Consider the following 12684-nt stretch of genomic DNA (forward strand, 5'->3'; position numbering starts at 1 on the left):
CCTGGTGCTCCTTGACCTCTCAGCAGCTTTCGATACCATCAACCATGGTATCCTTCTGCACCGGCTGGAGGGGTTGGGGGTGGGAGGCACTGTTCTTCAGTGGTTCTCCTCCTACATCTCCGGTCAGTTGCAGTCAGTGTTAGTGGGGGGTCAGAGGTCGACTCCGAGGTCTCTCCCTTGTGGGGTGCCTCAGGGGTCGGTCCTCTCCCCCCTGCTATTTAATATCTACATGAAACTGCTGGGTGAGATCATCCAAGGGCATGGGGTGAGATATCATCAGTACGCTGATGATACCCAGCTTTACATCTCCACCCCATGTCCAGTCAACGAAGCAGTGGAAGTGATGTGCCGGTGTCTGGAGGCTGTTGGGGCCTGGATGGGTGTCAACAGACTCAAACTCAACCTGGATAAGACGAAGTGGCTGTGGATTTTGCCTCCCAAGGACAATTCCATCTGTCCGTCCATCACCCTGGGGGGGGAATTATTGACCCCCTTGGAGAGGGTTCGCAACTTGGGCGTCCTCCTCGATCCACAGCTCACATTAGAGAACCATCTTTCAGCTGTGGCGAGGGGCCGTTTGCCCAGGTTCGCCTGGCGTACCAGTTGCGGCCCTATCTGGACCGGGACTCATTGCTCACAGTCACTCATGCCCTCATCACCTCGAGGCTCGACTACTGTAATGCTCTCTACATGGGGCTACCTTTGAAAAGTGTTCGGAAACTTCAGATCGTGCAGAATGCAGCTGTGAGAGCAGTCATGGGCTTACCTAGGTATGCCCATGTTTCACCATCACTCCACAGTCTGCATTGGCTGCCGATCAATTTCCGGTCACAATTCAAAGTGTTGGTTATGACCTTTAAAGCCCTTCATGGCACTGGACCAGAATATCTCCGAGACCGTCTTCTGCCGCACGAATCCCAGCGACCGATTAGGTCCCACAGAGTGGGCCTTCTCCGGGTCCCGTCAACTAAACAATGTCGGTTGGCGGGCCCCAGGGGAAGAGCCTTCTCTGTGGCAGCCCCGACTCTCTGGAACCAACTCCCCCCAGAGATTAGAACTGCCCCTACTCTCCCCGCTTTCCGTAAACTCCTTAAAACCCACCTTTGTCGTCAGGCATGGGGGAACTGAAACACCTCCCCCGGGCATGTCTAATTTATGCATGGTATGTTTGTGTGTGTGTATGTTAGTAAATGGGGTTCTTTTTAAATCTTTTTAAATATTTTAAATTTATTTGGATTTGTCATGATTTGTTGTATTTTGCTCTGAGCCGCCCCGAGTCTGCGGAGAGGGGCGGCATACAAATCTAAATAATTAATAAATAATAAATAAAACGCCCTAGGGGAGTATTGAAAGCCGTCTTCTATTCATCCCCTTCCTTGATGCAAACTCTATAGTAAGCCTCATGCAAATCCAGCTTTGTGAAAATTTTCCCCTTTGCCAAATAAGCCAACATGTCCTTCATAAGTGGTAGGGGGTACACATTATGCAAGCAAATCATATTTAAATTGCAGTAACCGACCACCATCCTCAGGGACCCGTCTTTCTTTTCCTGGAACAGGATGGGAGCCGCCATCTGTGGCCTAGCCGGCTGAATAAAACCCCTTGCTAAGTTTTTGTCAATGAACCTGTGCAGTTCTCCCAGTTCTCCAGGGGTCAAAGAGTACATTTTCGGTTTCAGCAGCTTAACATCAGGTAGTATCTCAATGCTATAGTCTTTGGCCCGATGGGGTGGCAACCTATCTGCCTCCTTCTCACTGAAAACTCCCTTGAGGTCCCAGTACTCCCTAGGGATTCTTTCCTTCCCTTCGATTTTCTCCATGCAAGGAGAGTTTCTCCGGCCCAATTCTGCTAGAATAAAACGCTAGAACATTTTGTTCTTCCCTTTGTAAGTGACAGTCACGACTCCAGTGCGCCAATTAATCTCGGGGTTCCATTTTTGCAGCCATGGTAATCCCAAAATAATTGCATTGTCTGGCAGGGCCCCCACAATAAATTGTATAGTCATGATTAAAGTCTCAGTCTCATTTGTGGCTGGCTTCCACCCTGCCATCAACCCATCAAGTTGAGTAAATGAGATGGGGTCCCTCAGGGCCCGTAACCTACCTACCTCTGAGGACATAAGATTCCTGGTACAGCCCGAATCCAGAAGGGCTGACATGGTTCCTCTTGTCCGTCCGTCCCCCCCGGTGGATCCTGTAGTTTGATGGGATTACCATCTGGGGGGGTTACTTACCAAAACAGTTTCTTCAGGCTTGCTGTCCTCGATGAGCAGATGTGCCAGAGGTCTCAGCTCCTCCCCTTTTGGGGGGGGCAACCTCTACGGCCTCTTTCCCCATTCACATGGCATCTGGGGTTTTTTGGGTGCGCTGCTCCATTTTCTTTCCACCAGTAAGGGTCACTCTTGGCACAGGTTTTGCAAGACACTCTGCTGCCCGATGCCTCTCCTTCCCACAATGGAAACAAGCTTTAGACCTGGTTTTCTCCAAGCTCAATCTGGCACCTTTCCTTGGGTCTCGTTCCCCTCCCCCCCGAGGGCGAACTTCTCTCATGCTGGCCTCTCAGAAGGTCAATCTCCACCTCCACCACCAGCTGGAACCATCTACTAAGGTTTCTAGGGGTTGCTCTGGCTTTGAAGTGTTGGTAAACCTCATCATTTAAGCCATCCATGTAGCATTCCATGAGGACCCCTACTGGGTATGTGCTGACATAGACCATCAGCTCACGAAACTCCTGGGTGTACCCAGCCATAGACCTCCCACCCTGCTTTAGGTTCTGGCTTTCCTTTCTGCTAAAGGATCCTCGAAGCGTGCTCTGAGAGCTGTCATAAACTTATCAAAATTCCTAAGGGTGGGGTCTCTTTGTTCATGGGGTGACACCATCCAATCTGCTGCTTTGCCCTCGAGAGTCTGGGTCACCACCTTCACCCGGGCCAAATCATTGGGGAATTGCCCTTCATAATCTTCCATGTACTGGATCACTTGGGCCAAGAAATACTTAGGCCTCCTGCTGAGCCATCATATCGTTGCGTTAAGGGAGGGGTGTCTGGTGCTCTTTGCCTTCGAGCCTCCCCTCCCCTCTGCTGTGTTTGCAATGGGGGGGGGTTGGGTTGCTGCTCTCTGCTGCCCTGAAGGCCCTGCTGTAGTCTCATCTTCCCCTTCCTCCTCACTTGTAGGATCTGCTAGAGCTCACCAGCTCTTTCACTCCACCACTTGTAGGGCTTCTTTGATGCCTATAACCAGCTCAGTTAACAGGAGCCCCTCCTGGCTGACCCCCCCCTTTTTTTTGTTTCTTATGATGGGTCATATTTGCATCAGAAAAAAGAGGTTCATCCTCAGATATGTGACTTACTCCAACTCCCATGGACCATCTGGGGGCTCTCCACAGAGGCTCGGCTTGAAGCTGGTCGTCCCTGCTTTGGCCCAAATCTTCCTTTTTTGAGTATGGAGGGAGAGGGCTTCTCAAGCTGGTATTTTCCTTGGATTGTTCCTCTCTGCTTTCATGCCGGGACATTGTTGCTCAATCCCCAGTAGAATTAGCTCTCCAGGAATGACTGTTTCAAAGCAGTCTTTGCTTATTGTCAAATGCTACAGTCAGAATTTAAGAAAAATAAAACTCAGAGTCCATTTTTGGTTCAAAAGTGAATTTATCAAAAATCAGAACTGAAAGTAATCAAAGTAAAAGCAAACACTGAGGAAAAAGGTGCAATTCATGCGTATATCAAAACCTCACTTGACTCCCCTTTTGGAGATTGGCCAATCCCTAGTGTACATAACCGTCAGGTGGATGCATCTTCAAACCCACGTCACATTTATGGAATGCAGCTTCTAATGGTCTCCTCCTGGTCACCTGGTTTCTAGGAAAATGAAACTTACCTTACTCCGTAATAGGAAACAAAATTTCACAGGGCCTCCTGAACTCTTCCCCACCCCCCATGACCAAAATCCTCCCCGTTTCTCATGGCAACCAAAGCATAGTAGAAATGTAGAATCATAGCAAAGGTTGACATTGGCTCACCTTAGAGTTTCTCATGTCTGTCTTTCATTAATGACCATTCCAAGCACACTTTGTCAAGATCAATGTGTCAGATCAAAAATATAAACTATTAACATCCAACATATTCATAAATGTATTTAATTATAAGTCAAAAGTCTGGCTCACCTTAGAGTTTCTCACGTCTGTCTCTCATTGATGATGACCATTCCATCTTTGTCTTTGTCCATTCCATCTTTGTCAAGAGCAATCTGTCAGATTAAAAATATTAACTATTAACATCCAACATATTCATAGAGGTATTTAATTATGTCTTTCTTTGATGACCATTCCAAGTGCACTTTGTCAAGATCAATCTGTGTCCCTGAAGTCTGGTAAGAGTGGATTCCAAGTGCATATCCAAGTGTTCAGTTTGCAACCGATTATAAGCTTTGGTCTTGATGGCATTCATCAGGCTGAAACCTGCAGATGTGACAGCATTCCAAACTGTTGCTCTCTCCTTTTCTGTTCGCTCTGTCTTCTGCACTTTCAGTCAGTAGTCTCTGCAGCCCTCCAGATTTCTGGTATTGTAGTTTGGTGACCAAATCCAGGTGAATCTTTTAATTGATATGATGCTTCAAATAACAATTTTCCAATCGTTCCATTGCTTTCCGGTGGCAAATGCGCAACCTGTACGGACTTCTTGGCATATCTGGCAAACAATGTCACCAGTACTTTCACAATAAGTGAAGATGTCGCCCAGTTTTGTTAAATGTTTTTTAGTTGAAGTCAGCAGTTTAGTCTCTACTAACTCTCTCAACAACTCTGGCTTAAACTTCAAGCTGCACTTTTTCTTCGTAATATTTACTTTAGTCTTATCATCAGCTTTACACTTTGACCCTTGCGAAGCACTACATTCAGAAGCCTTGCCTGCCATTGGATGAGGGGCCAGCGAGCTCATCACCACTGGCTTTTATAGATGCAGCTTCTGAAGAAAAAAATCAAGTGGACAGTGTAACTCCATAATTATTTTCACAAATATGATTGTCATATCTATTTGGCAGGACATTTTCAATAGAATGAAGACAAAGAATGGCCTGTTTCAGATTGCATAAATACTATTATAGTCAGTTGAAAAAAATCAGAATATTAGTTTCCCAATTCATGTAAACATCTGTGCAAAAATGTTTCAGGATCTGGGAAACAATGGAGGTACACACTTAGGAGCTAGCACGTAGAGAGAATGTGGTTTCAGCTGATGTATGTAAATTAGTGATGGGCGAACCGAACTTGCACTATTCGGATCCGTACCGAATTTTACGGTATTCGATATCCTAGACCCGAACCTGAACTTTTTTCAAAATCCATGCCAAAGTTCGGGTTCGGTTCGGCCGGCGTGGCGAAGCCGAGGACCAATGGACAGCCTTCTTCTTACCTGAAGCCATGCTGTCTCCGGACATCAAGGTAAATGAAAGGCTGGGATTGGCCATCTGCCCATTGGCCAGCAGTGTGCATGGCTTGCATTGCTTCACAAGGACACCTGACCTGCCTCTATAAAAGGCAGCACCTTGGTGTCCAGCCCCATTGTAAAAGGGGAAAAGCAGGGAAAGCCTGTGTTAGTTTTACTGAGAGAGAGAGAGATTTAGGTTTCACTTTGGTTCTGCTATAAAGAAAGAGAGACCTCAAAGACTCTTCATGCAAGAAAAATTTTGGTGAGCAACCAGACAGGGAAGGGCTGAGGGGAAAAAACAGGGGAGGGGAGGCAGGGGGCCAGTTGCTCTCTGCTATGCTTGCACTTTACAATTTTTAAACAACAATTTCTTTCCTTTCTACAAAAGCATTTTGGGGAACAACAATATTACTTTTGCGGTATTTTTCAACTTATTTTCTCTATCTTATACTTGCACTTTAAAAATTTTCAACAATTTTTTTCCTTTCATTCATTTTGTCCACAAATGCATTTTTGGGAATAACAATATTACTTTGGGGGTATTTTTCAAATCAAATTATTTTATTTTCTCTATCCTATACTTGTACTTTAAAAATTTTCAACAATTTTTTTCCTTTCATTCATTTTGTCTACAAATGACAAATGAAAAGTGGCGTCTGGTGAACTTCCAGTCTTGCAAAGCAACACCTGCTTGCAGGGCGAATGCCATTTCCTTTATGCAGAGGGAGGGGGGCTCCTGTCTGAAGAAAAGGTCCTCAGTGCGGTCTGGGGAATTTCCATTCTTGCCAAGCAACGCCTGCTTGCAGGGTGAACGCCTTTTCCTGTATCCAGAGGGTCTTCCTCTTCTGCTGTGGCTGCCTCCGCCACTGCCAACGGCCCCCCAACAACAAGGTCACATGTCTGTCCCCAAAGGGACAATGATGGATTGCCACCAACACCATCACCACCAACAGCAGCGCCAGTAGCACCGGCAGCAGCAGCAGCACCACCACCACCATCGCCAAGCATGTCTACACCGTCCCAGGGAAGCATTCATCAGCTGTCCATCCTTCAAACTTTTGAGAGAAAGCGAAGGTTTGAGCCATCCCACCCACGAGCCCTGGCCCTAAATATGAGCATTTCACAGCTGCTTGCATTTAAAATGCTACCCTACCGCCTGGTTGAGACACCAAGTTTCAGGAAATTTGTTAAATTGGCTGTCCCACAATACTCTGTTCCCAGCCGCTATTACTTTTCATGCAAGGCCATCCCTGCCCTGCACCAACATGTAGTGGAGAAAATTCGGTGTGCACTGCAAAATGCTGTCAGTTCCCACGTTCACCTCACCACCGACATGTGGACCAGCAAACATGGCCAGGGCCGGTACATCTCTCTCAGTGCCCACTGGGTGAATGTAGTGGCAGCTGGGAATGAGGCAGAAAGCAGTTCAGCGCATATCCTTCCACCACCCAGGATTACTGGACATCAGTCGGTGCCTGCTGTTGCCTCCTGCTCCTACTCTGCTTCCCCGTCTTCTTCCTCCACACCCAGTAAACGCAGCCCAGCAACTGCCTACTTCAGAAAGGCCGTGGGTAAATGGCAGCACGCGGTGCTGAAACTCATCTGCTTGGGCGAGAGACCACACACCGCCCAGGAGCTATGGACCGGCATCCAGAGGCAGACAGATGAGTGGTTGCTGCCGCTGAACCTGAAGCCGGGGAAGGTGGTGTGCGACAACGGGCAGAACCTTGTGGCAGCCTTGGGCCAAGTGGGGTGGACTCACATCCCTTGCATGGTGCATGTGCTCAACCTGGTGGTGCAGAAGTTCCTGGCCAATTATCCGGGCATGTCGGCGCTGCTGGTTAAAGTGCATGCGGTGTGCACACACTTTCGACATTCCCACCCTGCTGCTGCTCATCTATCTTCCCTGCAGAGGAACTTTGGCCTTCCCACCCACCGCCTCATCTGCGATTTGCCAACCAGGTGGAACTCCACGGTGCATATGCTTAAAAGGATGTGTGAGCTACAGCAGGCAATAGTGGATTACCAGTTTCATAACCCCCAGTCAAGTCGAAGTGCAGACCCACAGCACTTTACCCCCAATGAATGGGCCTCCATTAGGGACATTTGTTCCTTCCTGAATTTCTTCCAGTATGTGACTAATATGGTCAGCGCTGACAATTCCGTCACCAGTGCTACCATCCCCATGGTTTTCCTACTGGAAAAAACCCTTCAGGCCATGCATGATGTGCGATAGGAGGAAACAGAGCGGCAGGCGGAACAGGAGAAGCAGGTGGAGGAAGGCCCATTTTCCCAGCAAATCCATGTCTCGCAGGGTGGGGGGCTGTGCCAACAGCAACCAGGTACTCTGCTGTCCAGCCAGTGTAGAGTTTTGTGGCAGGAAGAGGAGGAGGAGGACTTGCAGCAGGGCGGCCCCCAGTGCAGCTCACGGGCACCAATGGAGCGTGGCTGGAGGGTGGAGCAGGAGGAAGAGGAGGAGGAGAGACCTGTTGCTGAAAACTTCGCCTTGACTCAGGGCAGCCTGGCTCACATGCTCCAGTGCCTGCGGAATGACTCGGCCATTACTGGGTGGCCACCCTGCTGGATCCCCGTTATAAGGGCCGCATCACCTCCTTCATACCAGCGCCCGAGCGGGAGCACAGAATACGTGAATACAAGCGTGCGCTCGTGGACGCATTATTGGAAGAGTTCCCAGAGCAATTGGAGTGCCCAGTGGTGGCACGCAGAGTAGGAGTAGGACGCAGTCGGCAACGCAGCGGGGACACTGGCAGCACCACAGGGGGGTGGTCATTGGAAGACGTTGCAAATATGCATGAGACCTTATTTGACAGCCACACAGATGAACCATTCTCGGATGTGATGCCCCATAGCAGTGCCCCATAGCAGAAGGCATCACGTGACCCGCATGGTGGACGAATACCTGTCCACGCACATGATGGTTCTTAGCGATGCCTCCAACAAATTCAATTTTTGGGTAGGAAAATTGAACACGTGGCCAGAGCTTGCCCTCTATGCCCTAGAAGTGCTGGTCTGCCCTGCGGCAAGCGTCCTGTCAGAGCGTGTGTTCAGCTCCTCAGGAGGGGTCATTACTGACAGAAGGATCCACCTAACCACAGTCAACGTGGATATACTGACATTTCTTAAAATGAGTTTTAACACCTGAGTTAGTGGTAAGAGCGTTCGCTACCACCACCACCAACAACAACAACACCCTCATAGACAGTTGTAAAATTCATGTTATGTATGTATATATATAGTCAGTTATATTTTTATGGTGAATGTTTGGGTATAGTTTGTGTTTGACTAAAGTTTGTGTTCAATAAACCTATTTTTTGCACAGATTTGTTCTGAGAACCTGTAATGTACATTTGGGTCAACCACAGGGACACCTTCTTTCTCTGCCATTATTATTATTATTATTATTATTATTATTATTATTATTATTATTATTTAATTAAATTTGTATGCCGCCCCTCTCCGTAGACTCGGGGCGGCTCACAGCAATGACAAAGAACAATGTAAAATACAAATCTAATATTTCAAAGAGCTAAAAACCCATAATTTAAAAAACATACACACAACATACCGTACATAAATTATATAGGCCTGGGGAAGATGTCTCAATTCCCCCCTGCCTGACGACAGAGGTGGGTCTTTTTTTTTTAAAGAATATTTTATTAAGTTTTTCCATTAAAAAAACATATAAGATACAATCAGAGACCCATAGTCAAAAACAACAACAATTACAACAACAAAAACAAAACAAAACAAAAACAGGAGGAAAAAAAATCACATACTATCTTATCTTTATCTTATTTCATGCTTTGTGGGGAGAAGGAGGGAAAATTAAAGGAGCAATAGACAAAAGTCTGAGTTTCATTTTGTTATTCAGCCAATAGTGAGTTGTCGGTGTTCCGTCCTTCTTCTTGGTTAATTAAGAATTTATCCATAAGTTTATTATTTATTTATTTACCGCCTTATGTTAAGGTTATCTTTAGTATTGGTAACTTAAAAATTATTATTTCTATACATAAATTACATGTATATATATAATTAAATTCATTGTAGCTTTCAAAGTAAACATTAGATAGAAAAGAAACAGTAGAATATTGTATTATTATCTATCTTATTATTTTAGTTTCCTTTTCTTTTTGCTAACCAGTCATAGAAATACTTCCAAATTTTATAGTAATCGGTGTCTTCTTTGTTTCTTAGTTTTAATGTTAGCGCATCCACTTCTGCACAATCTAACATTTTTTTAAGGATGAGTGAGTCATTCGGTATTTCAGGTTGTTTCCAACATTGTGCTAATGCCATCCTAGCAGCAGTTAGGACATGTATTATCAAATAATATTTGTCTTTTTCTAATTTTTGATCAATAATGCCTAGTAAGTATGCTTCAGGTTTCATGATTACTTTGATTTTAAGGATTTCCTCTAACCATCTTTGTATTTTGCGCCAAAAATTTTTGACCTTAGGGCAGGTCCACCAGACATGGTAATATGTTCCCCTTTTTTCTTCACATTTCCAACATTGTGGATTTAATTTGGGGTACATCTGTGCTAATCTTGCTGGTGAGAGATGCCATCTATAATACATCTTGTATAGATTATACGCTGCTGATTTTGTTAATTTGTAATTCTTTGACCAGATAATATCCCATTTATTCAAATTAACATTATATCCGAAGTTTCTAATCCAATTATGTATATTCCCCTTCAGTGTTCCCTCTAATTTTTTTTTGGGGTGGGCGGAAAAGTAGTGTTTGAGCGGCAGTCCCTTTGGGACTGGGCGGCACTCTTTCCCTCTCACTCTTTCCCTCTCGGCTTCTGGGCAGGTTTGAAAAACTCTGAGTTGATGATGATTTTTAAGTGAGCCATTGCTCACTGCTCAGCTTAGAGGGAACTATGTTCCCTTTGACTATATATTCTTCCATTTTATAATCTAATAAGTATTTATATAACTTAGAAATAATTTTCTTGTCTTGGCCTAATATTATTTTATCCAATTCAGAGTCCTTTCTTTGTATACCTATTTTTTAATCCTTTAAGAATCTTGATTTTATTAGGCTATAGGGCCACCAGTCCAATTTTAAACCTTCCTTTTCTAGTTGGTCTCTGTTCTTTAGGTCACCTCTTTCATTTATTAATTGCCCATATTTCGCCATCCCTTGTAGACTTTTAGTATTTGGGTGCATCGTCGCCTCCATGGTTGAGAACCATTTTGGGATTTCTGAGTAGTGGGCTTTTTTTATTTTGATCCATATCTCCAATAACAAATTTCTAATTATGTGTTGTCTAAAATATGTGTATTTTGTCTTTATCGTCCCACAAAAATGCATGCCATCCTATCATTAGGTCATGGCCTTCTAATGTTAAGATTCTCTTGTTTTCTAGTTTTACCCACTCTCTTAACCAGTCTATGCAAGTTGCTTGGTAATATAATTCAAAGTCTGGTAGTCCAAAGCCTCCTCTTCCCCTGGGTCCCGCCAGATGACATTGTTTAGTCAACAGGACCTGGAGAAGGCCAACTCTGTGGGATTTAACTGATTGCTGGGATTCGTGCAGCAGAAGGCGGTCCCGGAGATATTCTGGTCCGATGCCATGGAGGGCTTTATAGGTCATAACCAACACTTTGAATTGTGACCGGAAATTGATCGGCAACCAATGCAGACTGCGGAGTGTTGGTGAAACATGGGCATACCTAGGGAAGCCCATGATTGCTCTCGCAGCTGCATTCTGCATGGTCTGAAGTTTCCAAACACTCTTCAAAGGTAGCCCCACGTAGAGAATGTTACAGTAGTCGAACCTCGAGGTGATGAGGGCATGAGTGACTGTGTGACTCCCGGTCCAAATAGGGCCGTAACTGGTGCACCAGGCAAACCTGCGCAAACGCCCCCCTCACAACAGCTGATGTGGTTCTCTAATGTAAACTGTGGATCGAGGAGGACGCCCAAGTTGCGTACATTCTGTGAGGGGTCAGTAATCCCCCCCCAGGGTGATGGACGGACAGATGGAATTGCCCTTGGGAGGCAAAACCCACAGCCACTCCATCTTATCAGGGTTCAGCTTGAGTCTGTTGACACCCATCCAGACCCTAACAGCCTCCAGGCACCGGCACATCACTTCCACTGCTTCATTGACTGGACATGGGGTGGAGATGTACAGCTGACTATCATCAACATACTGATGATACCTCACCCCATGCCCTTGGATGATCTCGCCCAGCGGTTTCATATAGATATTGAATAGCAGGGGGGAGAGGACCGACCCCTGAGACACTCCACAAGGGAGAAGCACGCCACAGAGCTCACGCCTTCCAATCACACAGGATTGCTGTGCAAGATCTGGTGGGTGGCTGCTGTTGCATCCTCCTGCTACTCTGTGTCCCCCTGTTCACCCTCTTGCAAATGTACTTTTGGGTCAACCGCAGGACCACCTTCTTTCTCTGCCTTTCCTTTTCCTGTGTAAGCTGAAGCCTCAAGCTGTTACTACTGGTCACAGTGGCCAGAGACTGTTGGCGCCACAGAGCACATGGCCTTCCATCACATGGGATTACTGTGAGAAAGGTGATGCCTGCAGCATATCTTCTGGGTAAAATCTGGTGAGTGGCTGCTGTTGCCTTCTCCTGCTACTCAGCGTACCCATTCACCCTCCTGCAAATTTAATTTGTGTGGGCAAGTACAGGGCTGCGCTGCCTCCCACGGCTCTATTTTTAAAAGTTCAGAGTTCGGTTTGGATTCGGGGTTCTGTGACATCACCTGAATTTTTTGAAAAGTTCACCCGAATCTGCCGAACCCGAACTTCGTTGGGTGTCCCATCACTAATGTTAATGAATCAGTTTGATAGGGAATTAGTAGACTTGTACATTCTGCATGGGAACACTCCAAGGATCACAGACAAAAATAAGAAATGCTATACTTTCCTCTTTCTATGACCGATTAAATAGGTTGTATAAAGTGTTGTAAAATTATGTTCACCACAAATTAAGAATTACTACTGTTAAAGGAGAGGCAAAAGATTATTTCTGCATATGTTTAATAATCACCACAACTTAAGAACTATCAAGTCACTAGAGGTTAGTACAGTATTCCACTTCTTACTGTTCAATCATAAGAATGCAAAAATGGTAAAAATGCATACTTTGCTTAAGTGGTCCCCAAACTTGGCAACTTTTGGACTTGTGTGGATTTCAACTCCTAGAGTTCTCCAGCCAGTGGACATTCACAAGCCTTAAATGTGCAAAGTTTGGAGATCCCTAAGCTA

At 45.6% G+C, this 12684-nt stretch overlaps 1 protein-coding gene across 1 annotated transcript in view; it reads left to right on the forward strand.

Annotated features, from left to right (window-relative positions):
* LOC139167142 (dystrophin-like) overlaps nucleotides 1–12684 on the forward strand; it is a 1540372-nt gene that overhangs the window by 706087 nt on the left and 821601 nt on the right. The gene's annotated exons all lie outside the window — the stretch shown is intronic.

This window comes from Erythrolamprus reginae, chromosome 4 (assembly GCF_031021105.1).
Source record: "Erythrolamprus reginae isolate rEryReg1 chromosome 4, rEryReg1.hap1, whole genome shotgun sequence".
Classification (NCBI taxonomy): domain Eukaryota; kingdom Metazoa; phylum Chordata; class Lepidosauria; order Squamata; family Dipsadidae; genus Erythrolamprus; species Erythrolamprus reginae.